The following is a 16925-nucleotide window of genomic DNA, read 5'->3' as shown; positions in this document are numbered from 1 at the left end:
GTCAGGGACTGATTTTCAGTCTTTAATTTTTTATGCATTCCCTTGCCTCATGCTGCAGTTGGGAATGTTCATTCTCTCAGGAAGGAGGTGATGTGAATTCCCTCCTGCAGGGCTGAGGTGACCCTCGGTTACTGTTGAGGGACAGGCTGTGCAGGAGCTGCTGATGAAACACTGCCCAGGAGTTAGTGGGCCAGCAAGGGTGTCCTGCTGCACAGAAGAACTTAGTGCTGCATGTAAATACCACAACTGGAGTTTAAGTTTCAAAATACGGGATCTGTGTAAATAAAAGTATCTCAACAAATTGATAGCATTTCCTATCAAATGGGTGTAGGGAGTAGAGCTGTCATTTTTACTTAGAAATTATGGCATCAGCACGTTCAAACTTCTCAGGTGTTGGCTTTCCAGACTTGCAGTTACCTACCGTTACTTGATTTCCCCCTTAACTTTCCTGAGAATTTGGCAGCCAAACCATTTGTAGATCAACTTCTTTATTTTGGCATAATGGTACACAATCATACTATCTGCCTGGGGAAAACAAAGTAAATGACTTCCAGCTTTAAAATGAAATGTCTGTGCTTGTATGAAAGAATTCTTTTTGTTCTACATAAACAAAGTTTGACAGCTCGACAGGACTGAAAGCAGAGTCTTGGCCTTTCAGTTCTTAAACTGGTAAATTTTACAAGTTTTAAACTTGTAAATGTAGTAATTACAGAGCATCAACAGGAAGGCCTAACAATGTTCCCTGTCTTCTGTAAACTGTTGATGCTTTGGAGCAAATAGTGAGGCTCTGAAACCAGAGCTGTTCCTGGGATACTCTGATATCCCACTGGGTAGGGTCAGAGTTGTTGCTCTGGGCCCGTGAGCTCTTGAGGTTGTGTTGCTGGTTGATTGTTTTGGTCCTCTCTCCTCTTGAACAGGAACCATGCCCAAGAAAGGAGGGAAGCATGCTGAAATGGGAAAAGAAACACAGGCACAGTGTAAACGAGCAAAGCTGGAAGCAGCTTGTTCTCCCTCAGTCCTGAGTTTTGAGAACCCAGACAGCCTCTTCGGGAGCTTGATCTCCCCCATCAAAGAAGAGGTGTTTTTCAAGGAGTACTGGGAGCAAAAGCCACTGCTTGTCCAGAGCAATGATCCCCTGGTGGCTGCTTACTGCCTGTCCCTGTTCCAGCTGTCAGACTTGAAGGAGCTGTGCAGCCAGGGCCTGTACTATGGGCGAGATGTGAATATCTGCAGGTGTGTGAATGGAAAGAAGAAGGTTTTAAATAAAGAAGGCAAAGTGAATTACATCCAGTTGAAGAAGGATTCTGACCAGAAAAAGGCAAGAATACAGTTTCATCAGCCTCAGAGATTTAAGGTGGGATTGTTTCACTGGTTATAATTGATGCTGGCTTAATAATGTGGTGTGTTTTGCTTGAGTTGCACTAGACATGGCTTCATCTCTGTCCCCAGGGGAAGTGGTTGACATTGATGACCTGCTGAAATCTTTTCATGAGCTGTATTAAAACACAGTTTATACTTTTGCACTGTCCATCATGTTTCACTGCTCTGCAGTAAGAACAAAATCTGATTCATGCTATAATATGTATAATAATATATTCTTTTTAAAATTTTGCTCTGTCACGTAAAAGTTTGGAAAAAAACCAAATGCACAAAACTGATGATTAGGCATCTGTGCTTAAATTATCCCTTCTGCCCCACTGTTTCCTTGTGCAAATGTTGTGGCTTTTGAGCCACTTCCCTTTAATGGAGGGTAAGGTGTGAAACCATGTGAAATATTTCCAGTGTTCTTGCCAGTGAATTGCACCATGGAAAGGTACCAGCCCATTTTAGCTGAGTGTTCTCAGTCCTTGAGTTTGAGAACGAGACAGTGGTGCTGCACAGTTGTGTAAAGGACTTGGATTCCTGGAGGTGCTTTGATTCAGGTAGTCTTGAAGGTGTCAACACAGTTTAATTGTGAGGTGGACCCAAATAAGATCCCAAATACAAGCTGAGTCCCAGGTATAGTGTTCCTGGCTGCTGTCAGCTTTAATGGCCAAGCTGCACTTGTGTGGATCTGGTACTTGGCACGTTCTGCTGTTTCCCTTCGGTGCCTTGTCTGTCACATGTGGGGTGTGGATGAGTCAAGTTTAGTTTTGAATATTCCCAAATGATTGGAGTAACTGGTGAAAGGTCTCTAACCTTTGTATGTTCTCTCTGGTGAGAGAATGCAGGTCCTGCATGTGCTTCTTGTCTTATGGTGTTTTGCTGTTTGTGGGATTATTTTCCTCTGTTCAGCCTTGTCTGTCTGGTTGTGCAGCCTAAAGATGGCACAGGGAAGAGAACAAACCCAGGCTGGGGCACCAGACTTTTTGGCTTAGCAATGACTCTCATGGCAGATCCCCTTTGCATCTCCAGTGCTCTCCTTCAGGAGAAACACTGGTACAGAGCACCTTCCTTCCCAGCCTCTGTGTCCCTGATGTGATCATTCTTCCCAAGCCATGGGGAGGATGTGGGCTGGGCTTGGCTGAGCTCTTCAGCAAGTAACAGCATCTTTTTTTTTTACAGGAGGAGCTGTGGAAGATTCAGGAGAAGCTGGAGTGCTACTTTGGGTCTCTGGTGGGGTCCAATGTTTACATCACTCCCCAGGGATCCCAGGGCCTTCCTCCTCACTATGATGATGTTGAGGTAGGACAGCACAACCTTGCCTGGGAAACTGTGCATGGGCTTTTGCTGATGGCAGTGTTTGCTGTAGTGTGTGTGCTTCTAACCCTCTCCCCCACTAAACATTATAGGAAAATGGGGTTTTTTTATTTGTGTTTCCTTGTAGTCGTTTTTCTTACATATTTTTGCTGAAAAATTACTAATAGTAATATCTAATCATAATATCATGTAAACTGGGTTTTCCAGACCTGGTATTTCCCTTAGATAAAAAGAGAAGTTTGTTTTCCCAGCTGCAGAAGCTTTCTAGCACCTGTTTTTTCATTTTCACTTCATTCAGGCCCCAAGAATTTACAAGTCCTTTTTCCTTTACTAAGTACTTGCTCTTTCTTCAGCTGGACTGTAACAGCAGACTGGTTGTGCTTGTTGGTCCTGCTGTTTTTAAGAAGTTACTGATATGATGAATTCCTGTGGTCCAAATGCATTTTAAATCAGCTTCTAAAAGAAACATACAAATATACACTGCATTATAAAGAAAAAATTGGACTATCCCACTTAAACCAAATCAAAAAATCCAATCCTTATATGTATATTTTGCTTTTTAATATTTTCATTTCCATTCAATACACCTGGAGTTTCATTTTCCTTATGCTTGTTATTCAGCAGCCTCACATCCAGCATTTCTAACTCATGCCATCTACCCCCATTGGGCACCCTACAGAGGTTTCTGATGCTCTGTTGGGGATAAGCCTCTTTCACCTGAAATTTTGGATATTTGTGTGGCAGATGTTCCTTTTGGGTTAGTTCTCTAGCACTTACTTAAGTGACTGGAGAGAAACAGGGATTTCCAAATGCCTGCCTTGGGATAAAACAGATCCCACTTCACAACTCCTCTGTCTGTTGTCTCTAAATAGAGACAAAAAAAATTAGTTCAAATTTAAATTTCTCTGAATTGCAGCTGTCTAAAAATTAATGTGAAAGGAATTACTTCCTTATGGATTTGGATTTATGGTCTTTTGCAGGTGTTTATCCTTCAGCTGGAAGGCGAGAAACACTGGCGGCTCTCTAAACCAAGGGTGCCTTTAGCTCGGGAATATGATGTGGAATCAGAAGATAGGATTGGGAATCCCACACGTGAGTTCATATTAAAGGTATGAGAATTTCACTGCCTTAGGTGGTCTGGGCTGTGATTGCCAGAAAAGTTAAAAGTGGTCCATTTCTTGAAGGCAGTGATTGTGGCTGTGAAACTGAGGGGAGGGTTTGCACACTGCGAGCACGAGAAATTTGGGTGATAGTTGTCTGTATCCTTTTTTAAAGGTATCCTTTGCTTCTAGTATTTAAATAATGGGCCAAACCCCCCAGTTATTTCTGTAAATTGACTAGTACTCTCCAGGTTGGGCACCCTGACTCCTAGGTCATGTTTGTGGAGTTGTGTGCAGAAAAAACACTGGGTTTGTGTATGGTTCTAAAACATTTTTATGCTTTTACATGCTGCCTGTAATCCCTCAGGCTAATCCTTCTGTGCACTGAGACTTACTGCTGCACTGAACATTGTCACTGTTCTGGTGAGTGAGATTTAAATATTTATCCTTGGCTGATAAAGAGAAGCATGAACCAAACCCCACATAAACTTGCTGTATTAATTGCTCTTCCTTTTTCCAAACGTGAAATTCAAGTGTTTGGTTGGTGGTTGATTTTTGGAATAAAAGGAACATTTCATGAAGATTACTGAGTGTCAGCAGGGAATCTGGTGCTTGTCCTGTTCTGTTTTACCTGCTTTTGAAGTGTTACTTGTCCAGCTGGTGGTGCTGCTCCATGTTGGGATCCTCAGGAGTTTCTCTGCCTTTTGGCCTGTTATGGAGCCTCTCTCTGCTCTTCTCAGTGTCCAGAGCTGCATTTGGGTGTAGGTGTTTTAGGAGTAGTGTGACCCATTGGATGGGATGCTGACATCATGAGCTGTGTTGTTTGACAGAGGGGAATATTCAATCGTCATCGTGTACTGGGTGATGCAAAGTCTAGTAAATTACAGTTCCCTTTTTCATTTCTGGAATATTTTGGACCAGACATCAGTGGCTTTCAATTTCATGGAATAGTGATGGGCTTAAAAGTTATCTAAGTTTTTAATTTATTTTTCTTCTGTTTGCTGCTGTTCACTTCCTGTGACCCATTTCTTCTGGGTGGCTGGTGTCAAAGTTTGGTTGTCTCTTTGTGGCTGCCTCTGAGGGGGGTGCTGTTGTTTGACTCTATTTCCTCCCTAAACATCTTTCTAGAATATTTCCTTTCTCCATCTTTCAAATGAAGAGAATTCAGAACACTCTTGGTTGGTGTAGTCCCCACTCTGGTAAGGAAGGCAGTTTTCTTTGACTGTGCTGTCCAACTCTATAGGTGTTTACAGGACAAGCCACAAGTAAACTTTTATTTCCGTCTTGGAGGCAATTTTATGTGCTTTACACCTTTCTTGTCTTGACTTTCCTTATCTAGTTTTTTTTCAGTGTGGAGTTTTAATTTACACAGGTGAGAAGAAAGATAGGGAGGAGGAGGAGGAAGGTAGTACCTGTTTTTTAAGTGCTTTAACTGAAAATCTCAGACAACAGTATTGTAACAGATTACCATTTTTACAGAATATTTGGCTTTCTCGTGGAATACTAGCCTTTTCTTTTGATGTGATCTGACCAAATCCCCATTTCACTGCTCCTCTGCCAGCCCACTGTGTTGCCAGCAGGTCCATCTCAGCTGCTTCTTTGTCCTCTTCCTGCAGCTCAGTGGGAGTCTGTGTGTTCTGTGATGTTAAAAAGCTTGTTTCACGTTTTCAGCAAATATTGACAGCAGGTTGGAAAGTTTAAGGTTCTGAACTTCTGGCTTAGTGTTCTTTATGTTATTAAAGTGTACATTGCAGGACTGCTCCATTTTGTGATTCTAAAGGATATATATTGTCAGACTATCTGCTCAGAGAGTATTTTCTCTGACTGCAGTAAGGTTTGACCTGGTGCCCTAAATATATCAATTTTCTTGCAGCCAGGTGACTTCCTGTACTTCCCAAGAGGGACCATCCACCAAGCTGACACTCCTCTTGGGACCTCCCATTCAACACACGTGACCATCAGTACCTACCAAAACAAGTCATTATTCTTTATCTTCTGTTTTGTCTGGCTTTCCTCTGCCAAGTGATGTGTGTGAGTAGTACAGACCTGGGATGTGGTGAAGTTTTGGGGCTTGGGGGAAGGAGGGGAGTAAGAAGACTGTTGTTGTTTGAAGCAGCCTGTTTGAGAGGTTTTCATGCAGCAAGCTTGATTGCTTTTTAATTGCTTATTTTATTATTTACCAGCTGTAGGCTTTAATGTGGAAAATGCTACAACTGCAAACTCACTTCTATATTTAAACAAATCTCTCATCAGTGGCTGAAGTTACTGTTCATTTCATAGCTCAGATAAAGAGTCATGAGTTACTCCTTTCATCATGTTTTCTCCTGTATTTGATAGTCACCTGCACTAATCTTCTGACAGATTTGCTGCCAATTCTTCCTTGCAAACATTTTCTGCTTATCTGTGTTTTTTTTTATCTCCTACCCCATGTATGCAGGTCAGATTTCCTATGACACACTCCCAGTCATTGTGCCCACACTGTTATCACACAGGGAAATGTTCTTGCCAACCTAATCAGCCTCCCAGATGCTGGTTTTGGAGCCATTGGTCTGAGTTAGGAATTAGGAAGGGCAGAACAAGTTTGGGCATATTCTAGATAACTGTGAGATGAATCTCTAACCACCAGCTGTGCCATTCTGGAAGCCAGGATGGGCTGGTAACTCTTCATCTGGCCACTCCTCCAACATGGAGAGAGGGTTAAGAGGAAGCTGCTCAAAGGTGTCAGTCTTCTTAAAAGTTGGGTTCAGATTATTTCAGTTTACACATGTGTTCTTTTATTCAGAAGGTAAAAAAATACTAACCCCAAAAAACAGGAGAGGAAAAGGAAAAGCTGCTCTTCTTCCAAGGTTAAAAAGTGGAGTCATGCCCCGTTAAGGCTGTTGGTAATGAAGTGCTGACATCCTGCCTCTGCACCTCCTGTCAGCAAGTGCAGGGAAAACAAGCAGGAGTCCTGGTGCAGGCTGGTGTTCTGACTTGTAGATGGAAGTATGATCTGGAAGCATTTCCTTGGCAAATTGAAGAGAAATCCTTGAAAGCAGCTGTGGAGGAAGTGCTGGTGGAGGTGGCACTTCCAGGTATTTTCAGGTTTGTCCGGGCCAGATCCCAGCAGGAGAGAAGTGTGCACATGCGGGATAAGCAGGGCAGTTTGGAAAAGCAGTCCCTTCACAGCCCGGCTCCCCCCAGCCCCCTTTGGGGGTGACCCCCCGCCCCTCGCGCTCCCTTTGGGGTCCCCCCCGCTCTTTCCCCCCCGCCGCTTTCCCGCCGTGCCCGCCCCGCTCACCCGACAGGGCGGGGCCGGCAGGGACGGGGCGGGGACGGGCCGAGCGCTGATTGGCTGCGGCGGGGGCTCGAGAGGCGGGGCGTGCGCAGAGCGCCATGTTGTCTGCGGGGCAGCGGTAGCGGCGGAGGTGCGGCTGCACTCGGAGAGCGCGATTCTGGGGATCCGCTCGGGGCTGCGGGGAGCGCGGCTGTGGGTGGAAAGGCTGGAGGGCTCGGGAGGGTTTAGCCGAGGGGTTCGGGGGTTCCCGAGGGTCAGAGCGCGGGGCCTGGAACTCGCGTGGGGGGGTGGGGCTGTCCCAGCGCCCTGGCTGCACTGCGCAGGCGCGCCGGCGTTACCCGCCGGCATGACCCGCGACCCGCCATTACCCCTCCCGCCATAGCGCCCCCTGCCGGCCCGGCGGACCGACCCCAGGGAAAGGGGATCCCAATGCCCCCCCCGAACCCCAGAGACCCCCAACACGCAGCACACAGAGACCCCAAAGGGACTGGAGCCCGGGGTCCCCTAAAGCCCAGCAGTGGGGTTCAGGGGATCTCCCAGCCCCCAGGGGAATGAGTCTTAGGGGTGCCCCCCAAAGTCCGGGGGGGAGATGTACCGCATCCGGGTAAGGGGATCCCAGTGACCCTCAGTACGGCCCAGTAACTTCCTCAGTGACCAGCCAGTGTGTCCCAGTGACCTCCCACTGCCCCCCAGGATGGCCCAGTGATGTTCCAGTGAGCGCCCAGTAACCTCCAGTATGGCCCAGTAACCTGCCAGTGTCTCTCCCTGTGTCCTGGTAATCCCCCAGTAACTCCCCAGTCCCTCCCAGTGCCCTCTGGTTCACCCCAGTGTGTCCCAGTATCCTCCAGTAATCACCCAGTGCCCTGCAAAGCCCCCCAGCTGTCCCAAACGTGTCCCCAGATGCCCTTGGCCTTTCTGTGAGCGTGTGGGGGGGCATTTTTGGGGTCAAAGGGTCCATGGTTGGGGACATCAGGAATGGGCTTGGGGCCAGTGAAATTGGGGGTATAAAGGGGGGAATAATGGCAATGGGGAGGCCCTGGGGACATTGGAGACACCAGGGTTGTCTTGGAGTGTCAAGGGGGGAATTAGGAACACCAAGAGGGTCTTGGGGACACCGGGGAGGTCTCAGGACTCACCTGCTCTTGGTGCAGCCCCTCACCTTCCCCCCAAACCTCTTTAACCTCCCCATATGTCCCTTAACCTCCATTTTCCCTTTAGTCCCCTCCCCCCACAGATCCCTTTGATGCCCCAATGCCCCCAAAACCTGTTTTATCTCCCCCAAATACACCCAAAGACCCCTAAACCCCCCCAAATCCCCATCCAAACCCCCAGATCCCTTCAAATCTCCCCCAGCCCCCCCCCTCAAATCCATTCCAAGTCCCCCCAAAGACGGGGGTACCCTGGCACCCTGGGACAGGAACACAGTGGGCTGTACTGGGGGCACTGGGCTGTACTGGGAGGGCACTGGGGGGGGATCAGGTGTCCCAGGACAACGTGGCCCAGCTCCAGGAGAGATCCAGGGAGCAGTGAGGAGGTACTGGTCTGTCCTGGTCTGTACTGGTCTGTCCTGGTTTGTACCCCCAATCCCCAAAGCCCCTCCCCAGCTCCCCCAGGACCCTCCCGGACCCCAAAGCCCCCCCAGGCCCCTGACTTGGTCCTGCTGCCCCTTGAGCATCTGCAGCTGCTGCAGAACCAGGCATTTCATCAGCAAATGTGCAGGTGACCCCAAGCTGGGGGTGTGTTGATGTGCTGGAAGGCAGGAGGGCTCTGCAGAGGGACCTGTCTGCGGAAGAGTGTGTCAGCAGGAGCAGGGAAGTGATTGTTGGGCTGGACTGAGCGCTGGTGAGGCCACCCCTGGAGTGCTGTGTCCAGCTCTGGGCCCCTGAGTTGAGGAAGGCCCTGGAGGGGCTGGAGCAGGTGCAGAGAAGAGCAGCGAGGCTGGGGAAGGGAGTGGAGCACAAGTGGTGTGAGGAGAGGCTGAGGGAGCTGGGGGTGTTGAGGCTGGAGAAGAGGAGGCTCAGGGGAGATCTCCTGACTGTCTGCAAGTCCCTGCCAGGAGGTTGGAGCCAGGTGGGGCTGTTCTGGCAGGAAGCAGCAGTAGGACAAGAGGGCTGGGTCTTGAGCTGTGCCAGGGGAGGTTTAGATTGGATATTAGGAAGCAATTTTTTGCAGAGAGAGTCATCAGGCCTTGGAATGGGCTGGGCAGGGAGGGGGTGGAGTCAGCGTCCCTGGAGTTGTTGGAGGTGAGAGTGGATGTGGCATCAGTGCCATGGTCTGGGAAGCACAGCGGGGTTGGATCCAGGGTTGGACTTGATGATCTTGGAGGTCTTTTCCAACGTGGCTGATTCTGTGATTCTGTGATTGCCATTCCTATGGCAGCACATGCTTGAGGCTCTATCCAGAGGATGATAGAGATGTCTGGCCATATATATCTCCAAGAAGCCCAGAGGCCAGTGCAAGCAGGCAGCCCTGAGCTTGCACATGATGTCCCCTCCCTGCAGGTTCCTGTCCTTGAGCCCAGGCCCTGAGGTGAGGCTGAGAAGTGGCGCGGAGGTGAGCCCAGAGGTGTCCCTGAGGTGAGGCTGAGAATAAGTGCAAGGCAGAGGTGCTGCTGAGGAAGGAGAGCCCCGTGGTGGGGAACAGGCGAAGGTGCCCATCCCGAGAAGGTGCTGTGTCCATCCCCTGTGTGCCAGGTGAGCTGGGGCTTTGCTGCAGAGCTGCGGGCGCTGATTTGAGCGTCTCCAAGTGCTGAGATGGTGGGCACCCAGGAACACAAACTGTGCATGGCCACGGAGCCTGCAAGGAGGAGCAGAGACAGCGGTGGCAGTGTGGGGGCCCAGGTTGTCCCTGTGCCTTCCCCTGCAGGCCCTGTCTGTCCCTGCTGGGCCCCTGTCCATCCCCATCAGGTCCCTGCCCGTCCCCCCCGGGCTGAGCTCCCCCCAGGAAGTGCCGTGGAGCTGAAGCTGCTGCCATCCCCCCCCTGCAGCCGCTGCCCCAGCCAAGGGAGCAACAAAGGCAGGGCCAGGAGCAGAGGCAGCAGCAGGGGAGCCCTGGGGGGGCCGGGAAGGTCTTGTGTGGGTCAGGAAAGAGGCGCTGGGCACGAGGCCGGGGCTGTGCTGAGCAGGCCCAGCCCTCACATCCCCCCAGCCAACGCCGGCTGCCCGGGGGGCTTGGGAGGGACCCCCAGCCCGTGTGGCCCACACTGAGCTGGCAGAGAGAGAGCCAAGGGACAGGGCCACGGGCAGGGCCCCGGGTGAGGGACAGGCAGGGCCATTGCAGGGCCACGGTGAGGGCACAGCCTGTGGCAGCAGAGCTGCCCAGGGCCGGGGGCAGCCGGGGGGGTTGGTACCAGCCAGTGGTGGGGCCGAGCAGAGCACGAGGCCTCTTGCAGAGCCCTGGAGCAGCCTCTCACTTGCCAACCATGCCCTGGTGGGCTGACAGTGTCCCCTCCATGCAGGACACTCCCCCTGAAATATTCGAGGAGGCCTTTTGTGTCTATTCCTGGTTGCTGATTGATTCTGGGGACCTGAGTGAGCCTCTGCAATCCCATCCATGGGGCACAATCTCCTCTCCAGAGCTTGACTCACTGCAGACTTTGCAGGGAAATCTGTGCTGGCAGCTGCATCCTGATCCCGAGGGCAGTTTGTATCCCCGAGTGCTGATCCATCCTGGGGACCCAAGGGATCCTCTGCCACTCCATCCATGCAGCAGGAGTCACCCTGCTGCCCTTAGGTCCCTGCAGAGGAACAAGTGCCATCTCTCTGTTTGGGAGAAGCCAGATGCTGCCCCTGGGCTGTCAGAAGTGGTGCTGAAGCCTCTTTCAGCCCAGCCCTGGGTGCAGTTTTCTCATCCCCTCACCGAGTGCCCGCTCCCCCAGCCGGCACTGACCAACCAGGGCGTTTGGCACACGTGGTTTGGTGGTTTGGAGAAACAGCCCTGGACTGGCAGGGGGCCAGAGAACCTCGAGGAACAGCCCTGGTGAGTTTGAAGTGACACTACATTAATACAGCTTTTGATTAATATATAGCAACTCAATCAAGTGCTCATGAAATGACCTCAATCCCCTCATCGTCCTAATTAAATAGTATTTTCTTGGGCCAAATCTTGATATTTTGGAGTTTTTTTGGCTGAATCCTAACTTTTTACAGTTTGTGAGGGGGTTTGTCTTTCTGTTTCTGAGGGGTTTTTTGCCTGAATCTCGGTGGTTTGGGTTTTTCTGGGCTGAATCTTGGTGTTTTGGAGGTTTTTATGGACACAGGATGCCCGGTGAGTTCTAGAGATGGACTTGGGCAGGAGGAACCCCCAAGCCAACGCGCTCAGCCCTTGTTTTCCCCCCATCAGGATTTGTCCTTCCCAAAGCTTGGGCGGATGGAGGAGGAGGCTGCGAGGAAGAGGAAGATGCCTTGGGCCCCCCAGGCAGGTGAGGAGGAAGTCAGTGTCCCTTTGGGCGGGTGTTGTGCTGGCTCTGTCAGCCCAGCATGGCCCCGGCTGCAGGACAACCCCGCTGGCGCCGCCGTCCTGCCGGGGCCGGAGTTGGGGGGATGTCCTTGGCCTTCCCTGTGGGCCGGAGGCAAATCCCCTCCCTGTCCTTCTTGCTTCCTGCCCCAGGCCCCGAGCTGAGGACGGAGAGCCCGGAGGACAAATCCCCCCGTGAGACCCTGGTGGGAGAGGCCGTTTTGAAGGGCTCCCCTGCGCAGGAAGGCAGCGGGGAGGAAAAGGGCCGGAGATCCCCCCGCAGGAGGGGCTCCAAAGCCATCCCAGGGTGCTCTGAGGAGGAAAGAGCCAGCCTGTGCCAGGAAGGCGGCCAGAGCTTGAAGCGGAGCTCTGAGCTGGTGGTCCCTGAGCAGCCTCCCAGCAGAGAAAAGCCCTTCAGATGCTTGGAATGTGGAAAGAGCTTCAGGCAGAGCTGTGACCTCCTCAAGCACCAGCACATCCACACTGGGGAACGACCCTACTCATGTGGGGAATGTGGGAAGAGCTTCAGGGACAGCTCCACCCTCCGCACCCACCAACGCATCCACACTGGAGAACGGCCCTACAAGTGTGGGGAGTGTGGGAAGAGGTGTCGGACCAGCTCAGATCTCATCGTGCACCAGCGGACGCACACGGATGAGAGGCCCTTTCGCTGCACTGACTGCGGGAAGGGCTTCAAGCAGAACTCCCACCTTGTCACCCACCGGCGCATCCACACCGGGGAGAGGCCCTACAAGTGTGGGGAGTGTGGGAAGAGCTTTAGCCACAGCTCCCACCTGATCCGGCACAAGCACATCCACACAGAAGAACAGCTCGAAGAAGGGGTGGGAAAGGGGGGTAGGGGGAGGAGGGAGGGAGGGAGAGTGGGAGTGGATGTGCAGTGAGGGTGCCTTATTGTCCCCATACCTTGTTCCCTGGAGAGCGGGGGAGGCTGGAGAGAGGGGGGAGCTTAGAGAGCCCTGAGAGCCTGGAGAGGGGGGAGCTCGGGCCCCCTGTGCTGAGCCAGCGGTCGGGGCCGTGCTGTTGGTGCCAAACTGCCCCTGGTCAGGCTGAACCCAGAGCCCGCCCACGTGTCAGGGAGCCTAATCCGCTCCCTGCTCTCATTGCCCTGGGGCAGCCTCTGGTGTCCCCCCACCTGTGGGGCTGTTTGGTTGCCCTGGGCACAGCTGGCCCTTGTGTGGGTCCCCCCCTGCGATGGGGGTTGGTGTTGCTGGGTCAGGCCCCGCCGGCTCCATTGTCAGCCCGGTGCCGGCGGGGGGGACACAGCGGGTTTGGGGCCCCCTGGGAGTGCCGGGGGTGGGTGTGGAGCCCGGGAGCTGCGGAGTGTGGAGGGCAGAGCTGGGGGACCCCTGGCAGCCTGGAGGGGGGAGCACGGAGAGGGAGGAGCCCCAGGACCCCTGGGAGCCTGAAATGGGGGACACGGAGAAGGGGAAGCCTGGACAGTGGGGACCCCTGGGATCCCTGGGACAACGAAGTGGAGAACCTGGAGAGGAGGAATGTCTGGGAACGTGCACCCAAAGGCGAGAGTCAGAGGAGAAGGGACCCTTGGGACCCCCAACACCACAGAGGAGTCAGAGGGTCAGTCAGGGGTGACCCTCTGAACCCCAGAGGGAAGAGAACAGAGATGGGGAACTTCTGGGAGAATTTTTTTGGGCTGCATGTTCATAGTTTGGAGTATTTTTTGGTTTAACTGTAACTTTTTGCAGTTTGGGGGGGCGAGTGTCTTCTTGCTACTTCTGGGGTTTTTTTTGCCTGAATCTTGGTATTTTGGAGGGTTTTATGGACACAAGACGCCCAGTGAGTTCTAGGAGGAACCCCCAAGCCAACGCGCTCAGCCCTTGTTTTCCCCCCCATCAGGATTTGTCCTTCCCAAAGCTTGGGCGGATGGAGGAGGAGGCTGCGAGGAAGAGGAAGATGCCTTGGGCCCCCCAGGCAGGTGAGGAGGAAGTCAGTGTCCCTTTGGGCGGGTGTTGTGCTGGCTCTGTCAGCCGAGCATGGCCCCGGCTGCAGGACAACCCCGCTGGCGCCGCCGTCCTGCCGGGGCCGGAGTTGGGGGGATGTCCTTGGCCTTCCCTGTGGGCCGGAGGCAAATCCCCTCCCTGTCCTTCTTGCTTCCTGCCCCAGGCCCCGAGCTGAGGACGGAGAGCCCGGAGGACAAATCCCCCCGTGAGACCCTGGTGGGAGAGGCCGTTTTGAAGGGCTCCCCGGCGCAGGAAGGCAGCGGGGAGGAAAAGGGCCGGAGATCCCCCCACAGGAGGGGCTCCAAAGCCAGCCCAGGGTGCTCTGAGGAGGAAAGAGCCAGCCTGTGCCAGGAAGGCGGCCGGAGCTTGAGGCGGAGCTCTGACCTGGTGGTCCCTGATCAGCTTCCCAGCAGAGAGAAGCCCTTCAGGTGCTTGGAATGTGGGAAGAGCTTCAGTCAGAGCTCTCACGTGCTCCGACACCAGGACATGCACACTGGGGCACGTCCCTACACGTGTGGAGAATGTGGGAAGAGCTTCAGCCAGAACTACCACCTCCGCACCCATCAGCGCATCCACAGCGGGGAACGGCCCTACAAGTGTGAGGAATGTGGGAAGAGCTTCAGCCGGAGGTACCACCTCCGCACCCACCAGCGCATCCACAGCGGGGAACGGCCGTACACATGTGAGGAATGTGGGAAGAGCTTCAACCGGAGCTTTCACCTTCGTTCCCACCAGCACATCCACACTGGAGAATGTCCTTACACGTGTAGGGAATGTGGGAAGAGCTTCAGTCACAGCTCCACCCTCCGCAAACACCTTCGCATCCACACTGGGGAACGGCCCTACAAGTGCTTGGAATGTGGGAAGAGGTTTCCAACCAGGGGGAATCTCTACACGCATGAGCGGACGCACAGGGATGAGAGGCCCTTCTGCTGCACCGACTGCGGGAAATGGTTCAAGGAGAAATCCCATCTTGTCACCCAGCGGCGCATCCACACCGGGGAGAGGCCCTACAAGTGTGGGGAGTGTGGGAAGAGATTCACCCAGATTGGTGTCTTGACCAAACACCAACGGACCCACCAGTAAAGGGAAGCCCTACCAGTGCCCCGACTGCAGGAAGAGCTTCGGCCGCTGCTTCCACCCCGAATGAAGCCCCTGGTGTTGAGGCAACCCCTGGAGTCCAGTGACTGTCAGTCCATCCCTTTTGACCACAAAGGGCCAGTCCCCTTTAACAGAGGCACGTTCTTCCAACAGAACCCTTCTTGGGGGGTGTGTGGAGATTCCTGCCTTGGCTGGGGACCCCCCAAGGTCACTGCTGGAGGTTGAGAGCAGAGATCTCTTCACAAGCATTGGTCTGTGGGAGTCCCATCCATCTCCAATTAAGAATTATTGCTTTGTGCCAGCTTGAGTAGAATTGCTTCAACAATTGCTTTAGTGTAGAGCACTGTCCTATCTTATCCTGTACTCCTGGTAGTTTTAGTGTTTGTCTTGTGCAGTAAATAATTCTGATGAAGATTTTTTGTCTGGTCATTTGGAACCCTAAATAAATCAATAGATTTGATTTGCCATCATTTAAACCTTGGGGACAAAAGTGGTTCACTTACACCTCTCTAATTTCTCTAAACTGAAACTGTTGTTTCAGTTGTCCCAAGGCTGAGATTGGATCCAGCAGCCTCCAGAACCCCAGAGTAAGTTGGGAGCTCAGGGGGGCCACCACCCATTGCCAACTCCCCTGTGCCCAAAGACCCCCATGGGGCCATCAGGCCTGCCAGACCACCTCCCCTTTTCCACCCTTCTCCCTGTTCCTCCCACTTTCCCATTGTCCCCTCAGTCTCCAATTTTCCACCTGAACAGTTTTGGGGGCCCAACCCCCACTTTTTGCCCTCTCTCCTGTGGGTGCTGAAGGAGAAAATGAGGCTGCACACACAGAGTTCCATTACGGGATTTGTCCGCCCATCTGTCCAGCGTCCCCCTTTCATTGGGGTTCCTTTGGAAGCAGCGCCTGGGCTTTGTCTTTTAGTCCACTGGAATTCCCAGCATGGCCCCAAAGCAGTGCCCTGATCCCACACATTCCCCTCCCCTCATGTCCTGGCTGTGTTCAGCCACCAGACAAAAACACAGGCTACCATGCAGAGCATTCCAGGTGGTTTCCACTTTGGCAAACAGCACTCTCTGGATGGAAAACACCAGTCAAGGCCAAAACACTCCTTGTTGATCTGAATTAACTGAGAGCAGCAGCTCCTGCCTTAACTTTTTCCCATAAAAATTCTCAGGGTTCCTTTGCTTCCAGGAGGCCCCACATGTCCCAATGGCCCCTGGATTCCATGAGCTTCCACAGTCTCCAAAGGTTCCTTTAGTTCCATGAGGCCCTGCAGTCCCCAAATGCCCTTTGGATTCTCGGAAATTTCCCACTGTCCCAGGGTCCCTTGTGCTTCAGAAGGAGCTGCAGTGGGACAGTGGCCTCTTGGTTCCGTGAGCTCTGCAGTGTTCCAGGAATCCTTGGGTTCCAGGAGAGCCTGCAGTTTCACAAGGAGCACTTGAATGCAGGAGGTTCTGCAGGGTCCCAATGGCCCCTGGATTCTGTGAGGTTCAGAAATATCTCAGGGCTCCCTTGGTTCCAGGAGGACACACATGTCACCAGGAACCCTTGGTTGCAGGAGGTTCGACAGTGTCCCAGAATTCCTTTGATTTCATGTGGTCCTGCATTATCCCAGAATATGATGGATATCACATCTCCTCATAGGGGAGATGTGATGTCACAGGAAGGATGTGATGTCACAAGGTAGGCGTGCTGTCATAGGGGAGATGTGATGTCATATGGTGGCTGTGATGTCATAGGGGACATGTGATGTCACATGAAGGATGTGATGTCACGGGCAGGTGCGACGTGTCAGGTAGGGTGTGATGTCATATGATGGATGTGACGTCATAAGAGAGATGTGATGCCATATGGTTGTGATGTCATATGGGAGATGTGATGTCACAGGAGGGGGTGTGATGTCATATGCAAACTGTGATGTCACAAGAAAAATGTGATGTAACAGGGAGGATGTGATGTCACGGGGGGGCTGAGATGTCATGGGGACGATGTGATGTCACAGGGCATGCCATGATGTCAAAGGGAGGATATGATATCTCAGGAGATGTGTGATGTCATATGATGGATGTGACATCATAGGGAAGCCTTGATGACACAGGGATGATATGATGTCACAGGGCAGGATGTGACATCACAGGGATGATATGATATCACAGGAGAGATGTGATGTGACAAGAAAGATGTGGTGTCATAGGGGAGCTGTGATGTCATGTGGAGGTGTGATGTTATATGATGATTGTGAAGTCATAGGGGAGGATGTAATGTCACCGGAAGGGTGTGATGTCAGAGGGAAGGACCTGATGTCACAGGGAGGATGTGATGTCACAGGGATTATA

General features: G+C 52.5%; 1 pseudogene; it reads left to right on the top strand.

Annotated features, from left to right (window-relative positions):
- Positions 1-15405, top strand: part of LOC135404985 (zinc finger protein 883-like) — a 41200-nt pseudogene extending 25795 nt beyond the window's left edge.
- Positions 15406-16925: the final 1520 nt, after the last annotated feature.

This window comes from Pseudopipra pipra, chromosome W (assembly GCF_036250125.1).
Source record: "Pseudopipra pipra isolate bDixPip1 chromosome W, bDixPip1.hap1, whole genome shotgun sequence".
Taxonomy (NCBI): domain Eukaryota; kingdom Metazoa; phylum Chordata; class Aves; order Passeriformes; family Pipridae; genus Pseudopipra; species Pseudopipra pipra.
Note: the sequence above shows the minus strand (reverse complement) of the source record. Positions and strands in the feature narration are given on the sequence as shown.